Genomic DNA, 7,408 nt, shown 5'->3' on the forward strand with positions numbered 1-7,408 from the left:
AACAGTGAGATAGGTAAATCTGCTTTCCTTTTTTTTTTTTTTTTTTTTTGGTACTGGGGATTGATCTCGGGTCCTTGCTCTTGCAAGGCAGGCCACCTAACTGCTGAGCTAAATCCCCGGCCCTAAACCTGCTTTCATTGGTTCAGTTTGTTCCCTCCTGTACTTAGTGACGCCATTAGTAGTAGAAACACCAAATTCTAAGTCCATGGAGAGCAATGAACACATTTGATGGTGAAGAATTAGGAGCTGCTAAAAGTACTGTAAGAGAAGAAAGCTTTGTTGCAAAATGTCAACATAGAACTCTCAAAGAAGCTCAGAATAAAATCCATGGCAGAGTGGAGCTTCACAGAAACTGACAAGTATCACAAAATAGTCTCTCAATTAATCATGACATCCATATCTCTTTTGTGCCTATGTCTTGCTATATTCTGCTCTATTATGATACTGTCTACTAGTGCTTAAAGCTTCTCAGTCCTCCAGTTTTAGCTTACACCTGCCTTTGTCTCATCAGAGTCACTCGGGATGCGGGTAGAGTAGATTTGTCTAGAAAGGGTGTATGCAGAACAGTCATTAACCAGTTACACAGAATTTTTAACGTTCATTAATAATTGCAATTTAGAATTATAATTTATAATTGTCAGTGTCAGGTGGCTTTAGATTCCACAATGCTCTATTCCATCTTATTTGTTTTTATCCACGCTACCTAAAGTTGCAGCTATATGATGAAATGAAAGCTGTTAGAAAGCAGTTAGTGCTGCTCATAATGGAGGAAGGAGATAAACGAAAATTTTAGGAATTATAGTTCCTGCCTTCAAGGAATTCTAATAGAATTGTGAAACAAGTCATGCTGATATAACATCACATGGATATAATAGCTTTGTTAGTTTTTTAGGGAAACAAATGTCACATTTACTGGGACTTTTGATAAAAGTCTAGTGAAAGGATTGTTCACAAAAATTGAAACAGATATGGAAGCCTTAGATCTGAAGGCATGAAGAGAAGAAATTTCTGGCATGGTGGTGGCCACGGGGATTGTGCTGCTGTGGATTTTGGTGCAGCCGAGAGGAAGCTGGGAAAACTAAAATCTCATTTATCTTCAACTCAAATGCCTTGCCGGTGCCTCCAACTGACAGAGTCCAAAAGACTGGAGAGCCCAAGGCAATACAGCTTCACTTGGGCTCGAGAGTAGCATGGAGAACGATGAAGAGTAGATCAGAGAAGAAGAAAATGGAAGATATAGCAAACAGGATAACATATTGAAGTGATATTTACCTTTTCTATTGTTTTTGTGCATGGTCCCTTCATTTCCCATCTAGAAGCAGATGATTAATTTGGTGCATCAAGTACTCTCTCTCTCATACCCTCCATTCTTTCTGTAAGTAGATTTGTAAGCCAGGTAAATAGACGAAGAGCCCATTTTGTAGACTTGGTTAGACTGATTTTAAGATCTAAATTGGGGAAGTGGAAGGAAACTACTTTGGTCCTGAGGTGGCTTTGTTCCTAAGTTAGGGTTACTTAAGAACTTTGTTTGAAAAAAAATATTGAGTTTTGAGAGTTAATTTTGAGGCTGGTAACTTGATTCCTGTTTGTGCTGTTTATATTATAGGAGGACCAGGGATTTAGCTCAGTTGTTCTATTGCCTGCCTTGCGAGTTCAAGGTCCTGAGTTCAATCCCCAGTATATATATAAAAAAGTATATATACATATTATATCATAGGAAAAGAAGAATTAAAATAATAAGCCTCCCAACCTCTAAAAACTGACTTGAATGCAATATCTTTCCCAGTTCTTCATTTGTGTGCTATATCTTACGGATTTTAGGTGAGCTTGAGGTGAGATTAGAATAAAAAATCTTTGTGATACTGAAAGGGGAATTTTGTCTCCATGGTTCAAGCTGGACTTATTATGGGGAAATTCTCTACTTTGCTCAACATGCCCGCGTCAGCCCTGCCTCACATGCCTCAATACAGCTGAGCCCACCTGCTAACAAATATTCAAACTCTATGAACTAATAAATGTATGTCAGATGTGCCTCATCTGTAACCCCACCCCTCCCAAAGAGTATGTCCTTCTTTGTCGAGTGCTGGACGGGGCCAGTCTCCCTTGTGTCCAGCGGCATTGATTAAAGCTTACTTTTGCTCTGCCTCCCTGGCTTCTAGTATGATTTCCATCCTCTCAGACTAACAAATATGGGCCATATCAGAGAAACAGGAAGCTGCTGCTTCAATATCAAAAACAGTTAACTTTTGGAATTTTATGCTTAGCCCCATAGTCCTTAAGTGTTCTTCCTCTCCGCCTACTCATTTTACTATCTCAACTCTCAGGAGAACCTAGTAACTAAAGCAAATATTCTCATGTTCACTTCTTAGTCTCTGTCTTCTCTTAGAAGGTAAGAAACAAGTCAGTCACTTTCATTATTTTGTCTTGAAAAAAATACCTCTTTGTATTACTTTCCAATTGGCATGGAAATTTTTTTTCTGCTATATTTTCTTTACAGTACTCAAACATTATATAGAATAAAATAAATTTAATACACTTAAAAATTAATTTGAGCACAGATTTAAAGTGGTTGCATGACCATATGAAAACTTGTGAAGGGATATTTGAAAGTTCAACTAGACACCATTGAGTGGGTTACTTCACCCTTAAACAAACTGAATTATTCATTTGCTAAGTCACCCATTTTCCTTTCACCCTGTCCCTCTCACACGCCCTCTCCTCAGTCAGCACCAGATTTCGTCTAGTCTTCTGAAACACCTTGTGCAGAGGTGGGCCGAGGTGGGGAATTGCCGCTGGGTGAGGACTAGGAAGAGAAAGAGCTTTGCTCTGGGATTCCAGGTTTCTGTGGAGCTTCTGCCAGGGATCTTTTCAGCATAAACCCCCCAGCCAAAAAAAAAACACTCACAAAAAACCTTCCATTTACACCTCTGTCCAAAGAGAAAAATATGAAAAAAATAGTTTAAAGGAAAGTGTGTGTGCATGCGTGTGTGTGTGTGTGTGTGTGTGGTACTCATGCACTATAACTGTTTAATACTGTTACTGTTGTGATTTTCTTATAATTCTTATTTCTAAATTAGTGTTGCTTCTGTAGCAAAGCATAGCAGAAATCAATCATTTCTCATTTAACTTCTTTAGTTATTTAATTTTTTAAACTTTCTATTTAATTATAATGGACTTACAGAAAAGTCTACATAGCAGACGTGCAGAAATCTACAGAACTGGGTCTAGTTCAAAGATCTTCCTAAGGGAAAAAGTTGCTAGAAAGTTCTCTCATGCCTGCTTCCTCCCCAACGAATAATCGCTATTCAAATTATAGCACCATTGCGATGAGCCGGATGTTTCTGTTCCCCCAAAAGTCTTACGTGGAAACCTAACCCCGCAATGTGCTAGTATTAGGAGGTGGGTTTTTGGATCAGAGCCCTCCTAGATGGAATTAGTGCCCTTATATAGGAAACATATCTTAAGATATGTGAGAATATAGTGAGAAGAAATCTGTCCACAAACAAGGAAGGCTGTTCTCTCCAGACACTGAGTCTGTCTACATCTTGATATTGGTTCCTAGCTGCCAGTACTGTGAAAAGGGCTCTGTCAAGCGTTCCTATTTAGATGACACTTTAAAATTTAGCCTTTGTTATGTAGATGTGTGCAATTTATTCAATGCCACTGTACATATAAGACATTTTAAGTTCTTACTGGAAACATTTAGTCTTTCTAGATGTTTAAAGTTCACACATGTAGAAGTCAAGGGCCAATATAATGCGCTTTAAGTATTTTTTTTCACAGTGATGATGTATTTTGAGAATGGAATTGTCAAAGTTGATGTCTTGGAGAATATGCTGGCTGTTCAGCAGGTGCAGGAGGGGAAGTATGAAGAGAGGGAGGCTACGCGAGTTCAGATTGTCTTGTTCTATACATTTTAGTTAAATATTGCTGGGTATTAAAGGATAAGTCTTACTGCCCTAATTATGTTAGAAATAGCAAAGTAGTTTTTAGGAAGAACTGTCTTCTGGAAGTGACGTTTGTTAAAGCCACCTCTCGGAGCTAGATGTTGTCCTGAACTTAAATTACTGAAGAGAAGAGGGAAAAAGGTGGATGAGGGTGGTGAGGGCTCTTTGCTAGATCCTCATATCTGGAAGATAATCTTAGAGTATAGCCATAGCCCTGTACTTCGGTAAAGTACTTGGGCATATTGCGCACATAGTTCATACTCTATTCCACAGCATCTAAGCTTTATAGATACCCGGGAGTGACAGTGTACCATAAAAACTAGAGGTACTGTGAGTTAGACCACATTTAAGTATCTTGTTTTAATTGATAAGAAAAATGCATCTTGGACTTGGAATTGTTGCAACACCTCTAGGCAGTGCATATCAGGACTCATCACTAGGCTGGCAGCAGAGGGGCAGAAATTAGCACACAGGGAGAGATGTGAGCAAAGTGTTCAGATTCACATTTTGATGAGAGGAATCAGTGTCTTCTAGTTGTCCTCTAGAAATACATTAATAATTTAGTGGGAATATGCCTTCTTAACAGTAAAGATAACTCTGACAGAGGGAAAACAATTTTGTTGTCTATAATCCTGTTGGCTATGGTATTCTATTCTAAGTTCTTATATGAGTAGCGATATCATATGAATTCAAAGTAGACCTCTATTAGGTAAAAGTATATATTCTAAATCCTAGATAAAAAAATAAAAGAGGTATAATCAATATTGTCAAATGGCCATACTCCCAAAGCTGCTATAGAAATTCATTGCATTCCAAATCAAAATACTTTGCAGATCTAGAAAAAAACAATCCTAAAATTCACACGGAAACTGAAGAGACCCAGAATAGCAAAAGCAATTTTGGATAACAGGTGCACAGCAGGATGCAAAGCAATACCTGACTTCCAGGAATACTATAAAGCAATAGTGACAAAAAGGACGTGGTACGAGGACAGATACAGGCACATGGATGAATGGAACAGAACTGAGAATACAGAAACCTCCTCTGACATATTCAGCTACTTGATCTTCAACACATGGCCAAGAAGCATATGTTGGAGGAAAGATAGCTTATTCAACAAGTAGTGCTGGGAAATCTGTGTGCAAAAGATTGAAACTGGACCCTTATCTCTCACTATGTACTAAATTAAAATCAAAAGGGATCAAAGACCTAAACATGAAAACAGAAACATTAAACCCACTGGAAGATAAAATAGGTAAAACATTTGAAAACATAGCTGTAGAAAAATACTTTCTAAACAGAACCTCAACTGCATAAGAAATAACAGCAAGAATCAACAAATGGGCTTTATATCAGACTATAAAGCCCTGTATAAAGAATCTTCAATAAAGTGAAGAGACAACCTACAAAATGGGAAACAATTGTTTGCCAGCTACTTCTCAGAAAAAGGGCTAGTATCTAGAATATATGAGGAACTAAAAGAAAAATTAAACCACCTAATATTAAAGATCCAAACAGGAAATGGGCGAGAGAAATAAACAGACACTCCACAGAGGGAGAAGCACAAATGATCAGTAAATATATGAAAAAATATTCAACATCTCTGGCTGTTACAGAAATGCAAATTAAAACAATGCCAAGATTCCATCTTACCCCAGAAAGAATGGCAATCATTAAGAAATCAAACAATAGTAAATATTGGTGAGGCTGTGGCGAAAAAGGAAACTTCCTTCAGTGTTGATGGGAATGTAAACTAATACAACCATTATGGAAATCAGTATGGGGATTTCTCATTGAACTGAAATCAGAAATTCCATATGATCCAGTGATCCCCTTGGTAGGTATTTCCCCCAGAGAGCTTCAGACTTTGTACAACAGCAACACATGCGTAGCAGCACAACTCATAAAAGCTAAATTCTGGAAACAGCCTGTATACCCATCAATAGAAGACTGGATAAAGAAAATGTGGTATGCATATTTAAAGGAATGCTACTCTGCTATAAAGAATGACAGACTTTAGACATTTGTATGAACATGGGTGCATCTGGAAAATATAAGGATGAGTGAAATAAACCAGACTCACAAGCTTAAATACCATATGGTGTCTTTCATTTGAGTGAGGCAAAGTACCAACAAAGAGAATCATAAAGCATAAATAGAAGGGGACCAGATAGGTGGATGTCTCACAATAGAGAAGTGGGTCAAGGAAACAGCATGAAGGGTGAGGGGAAAGGGAAGTAGAAATAAGTAGAATAAAGATATGCCGAGTACACAAACCTAATAATCTCAATTAATATGAACCTTATATGTCCCAATAGGAGCTGAGATTAATAACATCAGCAAGAATAAAAAATGGAATGGGGAGTAGGAGGAGGAGGGAGGGAAGCAGAGGGAAGGGAAAGGGAATTAAAAAATGGAGCAAGCTGTGGTATGCTCATGTAACCACTCCCTAAGATGATCATGATTTCAAATGTATGTACTAGTAAAATAAAAATTACAAAGCAAAAGAATTTTTAACTAATTAAATTTATTGGTACATTTTTAAAGACACATAATGGTCACATTCATCATAGGGAATTTGTACCTCTACATGTGTTATCCTGATTGTTCTTTTTTTCCCATTCCCCTCCCCGCCTTCAACCCCTCTTCCCCTCCTGACTCACAAAAGCTTTGTTTTCATTTTTTCCCCATCTCGCCATGTCTTCTTTATGTTTATGATCTCACTTATTGACATGATCTTACTGAACAGCCCAGGCAATCCTCAAGAGCTTGCTCGGTGGTTCTAGCAGAGAAGTGCAGCTACTCACCTTGACAGAGGAAACAGTCCCTCTCTGTCTCTATCGGGGGAGGTAGTCCTTTTTTTAAAAAAATAATTTTATTGGCACGCATAGAGTGATGAGGGAGGAAGAGGACACCCGCTTTGCCAGCCAGATCAGTGGAATCAATGGCGTAACAGACGTTGCAGCCAGATTGCCCTCCCATCCAACCCAGGCTATCCTATGAGGTAGGCTGATTGCATTTTATTCTTTCCATCTTATAGATGTAAAAAGAGAGTTTCATAAATTCTTTCTTCATATCACAGACCCACAAAACTGAAGAAACTAGGACTGAAACAAAATTCTGTAAAGCTCTTTCCATGGACTAAATTTTACAGATTTTTATGAAGTCAACAATATATGTTTTTAATGCTTGTTATTTTAAACCTAAGTGTGGATCTCTTCCAAGCCCAAACACTAGCATCTGTCTATGTATACAGCTTCCCCACAGGCAGCCTTTGTTTTAGTACCTGCAGTACCTCTCTGTGCTTGTCTTCTTTCCAGCACCAGCAGCAGCAGCTCTCCATGTTACACACCTTATTTTGTATCCATTAGTATTTCTCAACCAGGCATCCCTTCTTTTAAATATAATCACACACACACACACACACATATATATATATATATATTTTTTTTTTTTTTTTG

The sequence above is a fragment of the Fukomys damarensis genome, unplaced genomic scaffold (assembly GCF_012274545.1).
Source record: "Fukomys damarensis isolate Sample0158 unplaced genomic scaffold, DMR_v1.0_HiC HiC_scaffold_33, whole genome shotgun sequence".
Taxonomy (NCBI): domain Eukaryota; kingdom Metazoa; phylum Chordata; class Mammalia; order Rodentia; family Bathyergidae; genus Fukomys; species Fukomys damarensis.